Source organism: Lepisma saccharinum, chromosome 25 (genome assembly GCF_977018435.1).
Source record: "Lepisma saccharinum chromosome 25, izLepSacc3.1, whole genome shotgun sequence".
Lineage (NCBI taxonomy): Eukaryota > Metazoa > Arthropoda > Insecta > Zygentoma > Lepismatidae > Lepisma > Lepisma saccharinum.
Genome location: NC_139253.1, coordinates 1177881 through 1192230, shown reverse-complemented (window position 1 = coordinate 1192230; position 14350 = coordinate 1177881). Strand labels below are relative to the sequence as shown.

The following is a 14350-nucleotide window of genomic DNA, read 5'->3' as shown; positions in this document are numbered from 1 at the left end:
TATTTTCCGGTATTAATATTTTGCACTCCACTTATTCTGGTACAACTAAAATCTAAGGAAAGTAAACGGATTTCAAACTGGTTTCTTCAAAATGATTGATTGATTGATTTGCTTTATTTTACTTCGCTTTTTGTGCCACTTTTGGCTAATTTGCGAAGATGGGGATGAGTGATGATATTATGAAATTGATGAATGGACACTCACAAACATCCATGCCCAGGCCGGAAATCGTGAAATTTGTGTAATTACACACACACTGGCAACTCTGGGAGAGAAGAAGCAAGGCAGGAGACCTTGAGGTGTGTTGTGTAGGCGTTCAGCTCGCAGTGCATACAGCGCACAGCCTTCACACGTGCACATTAGTTGCCCAAGCTGGAGTATATCTTCCACTTGTGGCTGCATAATACAGAAGGTTAAATGGGGTATCATGATCAAGCACGTATTTAGGGTGCGTGTCCGGTACCCCATCGAAAGACTTAACAGTATTAGAATTAAATAATGAAAATATACTTGTTTAACATTTATTGTGTAATCAATGGTTAAAATGTCCTCTGAACTTATTGGAAGGCAAGGATTATATTGAGGTTATACGACTTCGAAGGACAGTACCAAAGATTTATGTTTGCGCACTACTATTATGAAAATATGCATCGTTACTTTTCGCTAAGTGGATCTAAAGTTCTTTTCTGTTCAATATGGATTTAATTCTTTGTCTATTTGTCATTAACTTCTTTGCCACGAAACTTGTTTTTATACAAATTATACCAATCTTAACTACAAGTACGGTAGATAATGAATACGACGTGCTGTTATATCTCTATTCTTGTTGCGTCTTTTTACCTATTCATGTAATAATAATAATAATAATAATAATAATAATAATAATAATAAATTTATATATTTTAATTACTAATACTTTAATATAATTACAAGGGTTGGATAAAAAGTAATGGCAACACTGGTATAATTGGTACTTGATTGTATTGGCAGAGGAGCACGTGTTACATTCCTTCAAAGTAATCGCCCCTCATCTCTAGGACCTTCTGTCACACGTATGGAAGGCGTCGTACACCGTCAGCGCGTCCATCTCTGTCGATGTCCCGCGGTGACCGCCCTATAGCACGTATGATGGCTTCGCGCGTGTCGTAGTGCTTCCCGCCCAGTGGTTTCTTCATTTTGACAAAACGGTCGTAATCACACGGTCTCATACCGGTATACCGGTGAATACGGCGGATGTTCCAGTACCTCCCACTACCAGTTATGCAGGAGCGCCGTCACATTGTTTGTAGTGTGACACCTTGCATTGTCAAGCAGGATGATGGGACACCGTGCCGTCGCTGCCTTCTTAATGCGAGACGAAGGTGGTGTTGCAAGAAGGTGCAGAAGTAGGCTGCGTTGACCGTCTGCCTGAGAGACGTTGTTCTTCTTGCCTAAATATATTGTTAGGGCGCTTGCACTCTCGTCCTCTGCTTCAGAGCACTGCTGTTTTTGACTGAATAACATACAATCGTTCCCACTCACTATACTTCCTCGTCTGACATTCCTTTATCAGCCACGAAACGCTTGTGGCGCTGTGACTCACCCCTTTCACGGGACAGCAGTGTTGCCATTACTTTTTATCCAACCCTTGTATTTCAACATTATTGTTATTCCTGAGACACTTGGATCGGACTCCCCCCGAAATATATTTCTAGATATGTGGCTCATCATGATGGACATTAAATACTGTTTTAGAACAAAGTAATAAATATGACAAGTCAACAAAACCTATATTCATATAGAGAAACGACAGCCGCCTTATTCATAAGTAGTATGGGGACGTCATCCGTAGATAAGTTATGACACCTACTGAGAATATATCCATGGAATGAACAGTGAGAGCGTACTTGATTTCATAATCATATTACTCCATGCAAATAAAAGTTTCCCAATAAAATGTTATCGAGAGTATTTTCAGCTTTCTAGTGACTTTCGAAATATACCATACCATCATAATCTCTTTTTATATTCTTCTTGTCACAAAACACTGTACTTCCGATATCATATTTCGTTCTAATACATTCACAGAAATATTAAAATAAGTTTATTTTATAACCCGTGAATTGATTTAATTGTTACAGAGTACTTAATTTCTTAATCATATTAATCTATGAAAAATAAAAGTTTTAGTGCGATTCGAGTTTGCAACACAGGAAAAACTAGCAACGTCTCCAACCGAAAGTCTATTTCTGTTAGAGCTGCTTCTTTTCTCTGTCGCTACCAGAACTGAAATCTCCAGTTTATTTTCAAGGATGGCATTGGCATACATGTTAATTTTCCTAATCGCTATACAACTATACAGCGTTGTGGCAGGTATTACACGTATTTTACCCTATTCTGAGAAATAACTTTGCTTTTACTGAAAATATTGAGAAATTGGTAAAACATTAGTTAGATCGTAAAAGCATACAAAGTGTGCCGCTAAAATTTCCTGTATTTTAATTTTTAATTTGCTTTTACATGAACATATTTCTATGTGTTGGAATGGATAATTTCAGCCAATAATATTTAAAGACAGGAGAGAAGCTTCGTAGCCTTTCTGTGACGATTCTTTTCCAGTGAGTGCCTCACGTTGTTATCTTTCTTTTCTTCTCTCTTCCTTACAGTCTCCTTCTCTCGTTCGCTTTCTCTAGCTCTTTATCTGTCTCACTTTTCGTTCCTTGTTTCTTTATTTTCTTACTTTCCCTTCTCTTTCTTTTTCTACCTTTTCTTTATTCTTTCATCCGTTTTTCCTTCTTCCTTTCATCTTTTCTTCTTCTATCTTTCCTCCTTCTTCTGTTTTTCTCCGATCCGTATTGCTTTCTTCCTTTGTGGCTACAGTTTAAACACCTCTTAATAATTTTGACTGTGCCTTTGAATGGCAATTTTTGCTCAAACATTAAAATTGTAGTCGTGCTCTTGGCTGTATTTAAAAAACAGACATTCCAAAATTTGTAAATATTTAAAAAAAATAACTAAAAATATTGAAGTAAAAAATAAATATTAAAAATACATATTATGTTCACCTTCATCTTACTATAAATTTTTAAGTTACAAAATATTATTCTTGTTTTCATAATGTGCAATAAAATCTCATTCTTAAATATTAAAAAAAAAAATCAATTATCAATGACTTCACTGACGTTATTCATAAATAGAGCTAACACTTACAACACGTTTTCAAACGTTTAAGTGTAAAAATGTGACTTTTTTTTTACAGCATAGTTGCGTGAATATTTTATAATTTCTCGTGCTTATGAAGTCGTTGTCTAGCAAAAAGTAACAAATTTAATATATGTTAAGAATATATGGAACTGTGAAAAATACTTTTTCTATCTCTTTTCAGCAAAAGAGAAAAGAGGTAAGTATATGCCTATTATTCATATCTTTAATAATTAATAAGTGTAATATTTACATTATAATCACTCTGTTTGACTGCTTACACACTGACATACGTATCCATCATGTTCATATGGGCTGCATGTGTACATTTGTAATACATTTTACATTACATTAAGTGAAGAGAGTACATTATTGAGCACATGTGGGGCAAACGGACACCCAAGGAAATATTTCGAAATAATTCCCAAAATGTTTACAGGAACAACAAACTATTTATTATAACAATTAATGAAAAGTGAAATATTTTCCTTCTTAAATGACTTATTGTGACGGACAGATAGCACTGTTCTACAAAAGTTTTACTTCTTATGTGAAAATAAGTTTTTCTGTAGGAATTTGGTATGGGAAATTCAAATCAGTAATAAGAATTTCGCTATCAGGGACAGTTTTTTTAGTTATAAGGCATTAAGAGTCTCATTTTACTCAGATTCACCGTTCGTGATAAATGCAGGGAATTGTCAGATGAGCAGTTGGCAACATCCGCTCCTGAGCTTCTGTTACAGATGTTGGCAGTTCTGTTACTAAGCTACATCATGTACCTACAAGTTATTGTCAAAATACTAAGCATCGTGCTTGCAGCTCTTGTTTAAGATGATATACTTTGCCTGTCAAAATCAACCAGATAGCTTCTGCTACATCTGTGGAGAGTTGTCCTTTGCAAAGCAGAAGAGGAGGAGGATTCGATCCATCATGAATAAGTACTACAAACATTACCTTGGAATCGACCAATATAATCTCCACCCCAGCACAAACATTACTAAATTTAGGCAAATGTGTCTATTTTGAAACTGAGCACCTACTGACTGATCGCATCGACGTTAGTGGTTTAATGAACGTTCATAAGTTTTTCTGATGTCACAAAATAAACCCATGAGATATTAGAAGCTAACTAACTCACTCTCTAACTTCTTAAGCCCAAAGGCTTATGGCTGCAGCAACACAAGCCTTCCATCTGTCCCTATCCCAGGCAATATCTATACAATAATTTCCATCCTTACCGATTTCCTTTAGGTCTAGAGATATCAGAAGAAATCCATGGAATATAATGATCAATAGTGGAAGATAACTGGCGACTTCAAGATAGTTGCAATGATATTGGGAATGCAACATGGCTACAAAATTATACCTGTTTCCTCTGCAAGTGGTATACCCGTGACAGAAGAACCACTACACAAAAGAGAATTGGTCTCAACGAAATTGACAAGTGGGAGGAAAATTATACAGCGTATGATGTTCCTCTTCCCCCTCTTCACACCAAGCTAGGCTTTACGAAACAATTTGTAAAGGCTATAGACACAACTGGAAGAATATTTAAGTGTATTTCAAACAAATTCCCTAGTCTTTCACCAGCAAAGCGAAAGAAAGGTACTTTGTGGGACCTCAAATTAGAGAACTTCAGCAAATCCAGAGTTTGAAGCATGTCTAACAGACAAAGGAAAAAGAGCATGGATATAATGTTATATGCAATATAAATTGCAAAAAAATATTATATTTTTTGATTGATTGATGCACAGTAAGGCTAATCGGGACTGGACCTATAGCTTAAAGTTGAATCCGAACTACTATGCCGCTCCACTGGAAATCGAACCCGGGACTCCTTGATTACAAGGCGACGACGGTAGCACTGCGCCATGGGGGAGGCCCTATATTATATATTTTTTTAAAAAAAATAAGTATTATATAACAATTCTGTGTGCGAATATTGTGTCACATATCACATTTATTACTTTTAAACATAAACATTATATACTATGTTTCGAGAAAGGATGATTAAATTATTCCATGGGTTCACTCAGTATTCACCTTAAAATTGCAAGAATTTTAGATATAATTAAAAACACGATTACTCATAAACTATTCCTGACAGAGAAAATCTAAATACAAATTTGAAATCAGCGCAAACTACTTCTTAGTTTTTTTGTTTTTTTTAACAGTGTAGTCCATATAGCAGGGGCAGAGCATCTTACCTCTGACTACAGTGTGGATCATTTTGGTTAAATTTTCAATTGATGGTATAGTTCCATGGATGTAGATACAGCCGAAATATTGAACACAGCGCTAGAAGCTCAGAACGTTGATTGCACGGTGGTTTAAGTCACCGTATCTGGCCGGAGCGGCAAGTGCGTTGCTTACAACTGTCTTACGCGCAGGATATAATATATTTTTCTTATTTGCAAGCATTACTAACATTGTTTAAATGTACGCCACGCATCTGGAGTGTTTGAATGCAATCTCATACCTTACATGTTTTCATGTTTCAGATTTAATATCCCGACTATGTGAAGAAAATGGAGGAATGTGTGTCGCAGGAACAACCTGCCCAGGTTTTACGTCTAAAAACACGGGCCTCTGTGATCCGGAAACTGTTTGCTGCGTGCCATAGGTGAGTATCTTATTGACTAAGCACTTCCTGTACCCACATTCTATGAAAAAAACAAACTTTGAATGAGCTTTCCTGGCGGCGAATATTGAAGAGGTTTTCTCGAGCAATCAGCCAGGTGATATCCGGAAAGGCTTCCGAGCTTTCGAGAGCTAACGTCACTCTCATCTTCAGGGAATGAAGTGCAGAGATAAGTCATTGTGACGTTATATGCATTTGGTGTGGGAGGGGTTAGGGGGAGGGGCGACGAACAGGATGCGTGATGATTATTTTAAATCAGTGACGTGCGGTGACGTCGACACTTGGGGTAGTAATGAGTGGCGTGCCCAACGGGTCATAATCCCCCCCTTTTTTATGGCCCAGTATTCCTAAAAGAAGAACGTCAAATACAGGAAAAATTGCAAAGTTAGGAATGACTACAAAAAATTGTACACATAACTTCCACCTAATTTCTAAAATCAAAAACGATTTGATTTGACTATTGAGCCAGAGATGCCGGGTTTGAATCTCGGCTTGGCAACGGGTGATCTTTGTCTGTCCCTTCATCAATTTTATCGTATCGTCTTCGCGATTAGCCAAATATTGCGGAAAGCGAAGTAAAATAAACCAAATCAAACAATCAATCAATGAATGATTTGATTTGATTCGCTTTTTTGATACATTTGGTTAATCGCAAAGATGATACGCAAAATTAATGAAGGGACAAACACAAAGTACACCCAGGTTCAGGTATTGGTTCGAACCCGAAACTCCTGGTGTCGTAGCGCGCTGTGGTAACCACTCCCCTCCTGGGTGGTTGATTTGATGGTTGATTTAACGTTTTAAGTCCATTTTATACACAGAAAGGCTAATCGGGACTAGACCTATAGTTTAATGTGGGATCCGAACCACTATATATATCTCCATCGGGTACAGATCCGGGACCACTTGCACTCCCCCACGGAGGTAGGCTGACAGCAAACATGAGAGGAAGGCGCTAACAATTCGGATACGTGGGTATCGGTAAAGCAAACTGCATTTTTTTTCTGAGTAGTAATTTTCAATTGAATTTTTGAAATATCATCTTTATATGATTAATGTTTTTTCAAAAATTTTGCATTGCTTGATTTCCCTAATTTCCCCATCTCACGATATCGTTACTGAAGGATCCGGGCTCGAGCCCTGGCCTTTTCATGAGTGTTTCTTTGCAACCAGTCTTCACCCGTTTAATTTATTCAACGTTCATCGTCATGGCAGAAATTAGGTAAAGCGATGGAAGAGAGAAGAAGATACAAATAATTTCCTCCCAGTGCATCTGCAGGGCATTGTGAAATCAGGAGCCTAGAATTCTCTGTTTATGATTGTCCCTCTCGACTTTCCAAGCTCTTAGCTACTTATTCCGATTAAATCTATACAGCTAGAAAAAACGATGGGTAACAAAACACACCTTTAAACAAACCTTTTTTCTACATTCTTCAATTATATTCATTTGGCTTTGGTTCAAGGATACATTTTTCATTTCAAATTTTTTCATTATTCACTGCAGGCAGAGTACAACACATAAGAACAAGAATGCAAGCTCCTCACGAATTCCGGCCTGAATTGTTCTTTGTGAGGTCCGTTCATCAGTTTCATCATATCATCACTCATCCTCATTTTCGCGATAACCAAATGTGGCAGAAAAGCGAAGTAAAATACACCAAATCAACAACAAGAATTAGAACGCGCGTTCACTTGCCCAAATAAGTACATCCGTATTTATGATTGTTTAGCTTATCCATTTATTTTATTGGAGGCCAGGAGATTAGTATATTTAAATAAAACACTACTAAAACGAGAGCAAGAGAGAGCGTGAGCAAATATTTGTTATTTAATCATTATATATTCCATATTTTAAAACAAGCATAAAATTTTTGTCTGCACATAAGACGTTCCAATTGCAAAAATAATAAAAGTACATCCCATATTATACATACATATTGTACAACGTGTAAAAACTAGTGTAAATACAGAGGACAGAAGTACTGCAGAAAAATTTCCCCTTAGTTCTTTAGAGGATTTACAAAGGAAGCGAAGGGAATCCAATACCCTATCTGTCCTATAGGAGATAGACTGGAGGACCTGAAAGCACGGGCTTTCAACCATTGGAGCGGGGGCGAGGGGGCAAGGGAGGTAGAGGCAGAAATCTTCCCTTTTCCTTCGAAAACCCGTTTCTACCTGGAACTGTGAGGCGGAGAAAGAGCGAGCTAGGCCGCTGAACGCACCAAGAGACGAGAAGCGCGTGAAAAAAGTGTTGCATATGAACTGTGGCTTCAACAAAACAATAAATATTGTGATTTGAAAATAATTAAAGATTTGAGATTGATTGATCTATCTCTGCTAGACTAGCTACTCCTCAGTGCACGTCACTGCTTTAAATGAAGGGACACTCGCAGAGAACACCTATGCCCACGCTGGGATTTGAACCAGGAAACTTCGGAGGCTAAACCGAAAGTCGACCACTTAACGCCCTCGGTTACCGAGTCGGCGAATCAAATATATGATAGAGAAGTAAACCGTGGCTTTTCGGGAAACATTCAAATAGCAATATTTCTTGCAGGTAATATATTTTAGTAACTTCATTCTTACGGGCTAACGAGGCTCTGGCATGTCGGCCAACAATCTGTGTATTACTCTGTAGAGTTTTTATTCTTTGTCCTATCCGCATGGATTTGTGATTTCCTTGGCATTCGAATGTAGCTTCCCTGTATTTTAGAGCCGGCCCCGTGGCGGAGTGGTTAGCATATCGTGCTACGACGCCAGGGGTCTCGGGTTCAAATCTTGGCCTTGCGAGCGTCCATTCATCAATTTCATCATGTCATCACTCATCCACATCTTCCCAAATTAGCCAAAAGTGGCACAAAAAAACGAAGTAAAATATAGCAAGTCAATCAATTAATCAAACCCTGTATTTTAGGCACGTCGCACTTATCAGACAACAGTCAGAGATTGCTTTTCGGTCGAATGATAGATACTTCCAATAATGGGACCTAAATGCAAGCTGAGAATTATAATTTGGTCTTCTATTCCCTGAGTTCGAGGATATTTTGTCTTGAGATTTTATTTGTAACAATATTATAAGGTAAAAACTAATGCGAGGAATTAAGAAAAAAACTTACGGCTAATTTCGGCACTGGCTTCCTATAATATTCTGTAATGGTTTCATTTTTTTGTAAGAACGTACTTAATACATTAGTTTGCTTTATATAAATATTACATTATCAGTTGCTTTTCCTACTAAAATATCATACAATATCCAACACACACAGAAAATGTGTTTTACTAAATACAGAGCTAGCAGTGCGTCTTTAAGGGTGAGCACTTAGAAAATAAGGCTTGCGAAGCAATACAAATATGAAATACTTATTAAATCTACGTTTTCATTTGGTTTATTTTACTTCGCTTTTCTTCCATTTTTGACTAATTGCGAAGATGAGCATGAGTGATGATATGATGAAATTGATGAATGGACGTTCACAAACATCCATGCCCAGGCCGGGATTCAAACCCGGGACCCCTGGCGTGGTATCGCGATGTGCTAACCACTCTGTCATGAAGGACGGCTATGAAATCTACGTGAAAAGCGAATCTGCAGTATGTGTGAGACGATTCAAACAAAATTCATAAAGTGTTACTATTCTCGCGACATGTATCCAAATGTGTACCAATAATCCTTGTTGCAACAGCCAGCGAGGGCTAAGGCCTGCCTACCGGCTGCGGGTCTCACTCCATAACCTGCCGAGGCGGGAGATCATTCAACAAGTTACGGGGTGACGTGTGGTCAGCACGACGAACCTCCAGTTGTTGTTGTAGGCTTCCATGGCCGGGTTACGCTATTCATCCGTAGCTCCCCAATTTCCTCACGATGGTGGGTGGCAACCGGCCCCATATCCAGGCAGAAATACCAGGAGAAAAATTACTCCACTTCCCCAAGGAGACTCAAACCTGGGCGTTCCGTAGCCGAGCCCAAAGCATGACGCCTTAACGGCCACTGGGACTAAGTATGCACTAAGTTTTGAAAGCAAAAATACCTTCTGCGCATTGCAACATGATGTTGAATGAATATAGGGAATACGATTAACAATCTCGGCCATTTATGGAGGTGATGTTAGCATCACGTTCCGTCCCCCGCCTTTCACCCTTGGTGAACCTCAAAGCAGTTTTCATGCAAGGAAGTTGCTGAGAAAATCCCACCAACCACCCCGGGAACAGAATCCGCGTCTCCAGAGTGGCAGTCAGATTATTTACCGACTGGACAACCCCGGCTTTTTAAAGCACATATAAAATAAATTAAAGCCAGCAAAATGGTATTTATATTTGTACGATATCTTTAAATTATAATATAATAGACGTGTATATAAAATATTATATTGATAATACAAAAAATATTGATAAAATTTTCCTCGCTCTGATAAGTCTGCGTTACAATTGAGTAGCTTCTTTAGGCATTATCTACATGACACCTGTTCTCATTGTTTGACGACAATGGTGAAAGGATGTACAAGAGCAAAATGTCTGTCTCGTAAGTCTTACATTATATTTTCAGCAATATTTCTCAACAAACGCAGGTGTTAATTAGTGTTGGCTACCCACGAGATGTTCAAAGTATTATTTTCGCAGACGATGTTTCAACTTCAAAGCTAAACAGATCTTATCTTGCTGTCAATATTCAATAAACCAATAATTGAAAACTAAGTTACGATTATGTAATGGCTTTTGAAAGTTGCACATGTGATGATGCGGAAGGCGGTGTGGAAGTAAATCCGAAGTTTGGAAATTTAATCAATCCTGCTGCAGCAACTTGTTTTTTGGGAAGCGATGTTTACTTTATTCCAGGCGAATTTCTTACGTGGCAAATGTACAAACAGAGTGATTGGTACTCACTGTACCGGCATTCAAGTAAAGGTGTCTATACGTAAAAAATAGACCAATTTATTTCAAGCTTCCGTATACGCTAACGAAATAAGTTCGATTCTGTACTCTTCGTGACGTCATAGCGCTCACAGGATCATGGAGAAAAATCTCGGAACCTTGGTTATGGCCTACCTAATAAATATGATATGTCTCAATATTTCTGTCAGAATTTCTCGCATTTATAGCAGGAGTTTTTTTGATTTCGTTGCTAAGAGACTTTCAACTGTCGGAGGTTACTGAGGGGATAATTTAGCTTTCTGCCTTTCTGGCTATTCCTAATTTATAAGTAAGATATCACCATAATTCTTTAATTTTTAGCAATCTTTTTAACTTATAATTTTCTTTAATATTTGCAGCGTTAATTATTTATCGAAACATAATTTACATACGTTCATAATGATGTTCACAAAATGTCGAGATGGAAAAGAGGTCGTTGTATATGAGCGTCCTGAACATATAACATAATAAGGCGGTGTTCCTATAGGAGAGTCCTCCTTACTAATGACTTGAAAGTAACAGTCGTAGAGGGGTACCTGACAAACAATAGCACTATCGACATTTTAAATACATTTATTTCAACACTACATTGTATTAAAACAGTATAAATATCCCTCTATACAAACAAACACTGCAAAAAGGGGGATTTAATGAAAATGGACTAGCGTACTATCCGTGTCGTTAGAGATAGCGGCAACAAACCTTCACAGGGAACGTCACTACGTTGTGGAATTTAGTTTGTGTGCACCAAGTACGGGATGAATGTGGGACCAGCACGGAAACCAATCGCCAATTTGATAGCCAACCACCGGGTATCGAATCTGGGATCCCTTTATTACAAGGCGACGACATTACACTACTCCATCGGGGAGGCTATGGTGGCTGGCTAATTTTGTATGTAGAGTTAATCACGTGTTCACACATGGAACACATCATTTCATAAGTTCTAAAGTTATGTAATTTCCATTTTGAACGATCTCATCGTCTGCTTTCGTTGGAGAATTATGGCTGTTTTTTTCCTTATTGAGTTCTTTGCTTTCCTGTGTTTGGGTGTGTGAACTACATGCTTATGTGTGTGTGTGTGTGTGTTATTCGTTTACAGATCAGATAACGCCTAATACCTGGAATCACATTTGCCGAGGGACAACAACATAAAGGCTTTCCCCAAAACAATGATCTATTTCAGGGCTTATCTCAATGAAATTTAATATATTTGTCTCAAGACATGTGCAATTGAATAAATAAATAAATATTAACATGATCTTTTGATTTTTAAGAAAGGAATTTCATTCCTTCCATAAATCTGTGAACTTAACGGAAATGAAGGGGCCTCCTCGATGGCGCAGTGGTAGCACCGTCGCCTTGTAATCAAGTGGTCCCGGGTTCGATACCCGGTGGAGGCCAGTCCCGATTAGCCTTCCTGTGCATAAAGTGGACTTAAAACACCAAATCAATCAATTAACGGAAATGTTTTTGAACTGCAATTCAAACAATTCAACATACCTACGTAAATAAATGCAAATGTTTTAAATGTGTCTTCATGTACGTAATGCATAAGGTCCCCTTGTGTAGGAAAGTTTCGATCTCGAAAGCCAAAGAAAACAACGACGATGGGACTCGGTACGCTGAACAGACATCACCGAATGAAAAGTCACTTTAAGGACCGTTACACCATCGTGTTAGAATAGATTTATAGCGCAAAATACCGTGCGTCCATTTCGATCTGCAGCCGAAAGATCGGGAGAAGCGTGGCGGGCGGCGCTAGCGGAGATGCCGACATTTGCGGCCTGTAATGCTCGCTTATTTTTACGGACATATCCAGACATTTATATAAATATTGCAAAACGAGCACTAACCTGGGTTATAATTCATCATCTGCAATTCATCCAAGTTCTGCAATTATATACACAAAAAAATACGCTTTAGAAGTGACGATAAGAGTCACAGATAATAAAACATTTTAATCATAGTTTTGACCAGCAACGTCCTGCTTAAGTTTATATCCTTGAAAGAGTTTTGTGCCGATGGGGATCGTTTGGAGGTTTCGAATGTGCAACACTGTATCAAGATTACGCTGCCGACGAAACCATTAAAAGTCAATGGTTTTCGTGAGCTTCCTCGATGAACTCGATGAAATTGGGGCAGCGTTAGAAAGTTATCCAAACAAACCTCTACGCCGTGTTTCACAGGAGATGGGAGTGTCAAAATCATCAGCACATACAGCCACTAAGCTACTAAAATTAAAACCATACTCTTATAACACAGGTTAGTGCTCGTTTTGCAATATTTATATAAATGTCTGCATATGTCCATAAAAATAAGCGGGCATTTCAGGCCGCAAATGTCGGCATCTCCGCCAGCGCCGCCCGCCACGCTTCTCCCGATCTCTCGGCTGCAGATCGAAATGGACGCACGGTATATAATCGTGTATTAAAAATGGAAAATATGAGCTTTATGTTAACTCAAATCTATTACATGGCAGTAAGTTTACAAATTATAACTCAGTTATAACTGAGCTTCAATAAAAATGGAGAAAGGGTATTCATTTAGGTATGACTTGAGACGACCGGACCCCTCTCCGATTTTCTTCATATTTGACATACTCACTAATTGAGGCCTCCTAATCACGAATCTGAAGTTAAAATTTGTCGGTCACGTCTAGAAATTGCGAACCATTGATGCTAGCCTCACGAACCATTGGCGCGTGGTTAGGTTAGGTTAGTTTCGGTTAGGTTAGGAAAACATAGTTAAAATTTGGTGTCGTGGTAGTATCAGGATCTAGAAATTGGAAATAATTGCGAACCATTGACGCTAGCCCCACGAACCATTGGCGCGTGGTTAGGTTAGGCAACCATAGTTAAAATTTGGTGTCGTGCTAGTATCAGGAATATATATATATTTGGTTGTGAAACAAAAAAATTCGCGAAAATCGACAGTTTCCATTCCAAAAACTAACGCCTTATTTTCGCTTATTTTGCAATTTCTAGACGTTTTCGACAAATTTTAACTTCAGGTTCGTGATTAGAAGGCCTCAATTAGTGAGTATGACAAATATGAAGAAAATCGGAGAGGGGTCTGGTCATCTCAAGTCGTTCCTTAATTTATTTAAAGCTCGTAGCTTTGGCTACAACTTCCACTCATGGCTGGATATTTTCTTATATTTCAGAATTTTTAAACAAACTACCACAGCGAGAGAAGTGAAATACCTAAAGAATTATCCAGTGTGATACAAGTTGCATGTGCAATAATTCAATTCTATTGATCTATGTGAACCAGTGGAAACTTCTCATCACATTAAATTATAATTGAAATTTGTAACATTGAAATGTTTTTAAAACTATTTAATGTTAAGTAGAATAATAAATAAACAAGCATAAATTTGGTGTATGTTTTCAAATTGTATTTCATCCTAATCCTCGTGGTATATAACTAAACTAACGCGCACTAACCCAAAAAGTATGTCAGCATAAAAAAATATGCCAGTATGTGAAAGGGGATGCGGGAGATAGTCAATTTGTATCCATTGATATAAAGTTCAATCGTTGGACAAACTTGAATTTTCCTGTTTTTCATAAATCGGAATAAACAAAGAAAGTAAATACTTTCACATTTCTATATCCT

At 37.9% G+C, this 14350-nt stretch overlaps 1 long non-coding RNA gene across 3 annotated transcripts in view; it reads left to right on the top strand.

The window, feature by feature from the left end:
* LOC145978705 (uncharacterized) overlaps window positions 1-14112 on the top strand; it is a 30972-nt gene extending 16860 nt beyond the window's left edge. For 2 of the 3 annotated variants that reach the window (XR_014440742.1, XR_014440743.1), the window contains exons 2-3: window positions 5682-5803; window positions 13896-14112. This is a non-coding gene — a long non-coding RNA (uncharacterized LOC145978705). Of the gene's footprint in view, window positions 1-2175; window positions 2353-3364; window positions 3380-5681; window positions 5804-13895 lie in introns of those variants that run through there. The other variant, XR_014440741.1, reaches the window with a different exon arrangement.
* Window positions 14113-14350: the final 238 nt, after the last annotated feature.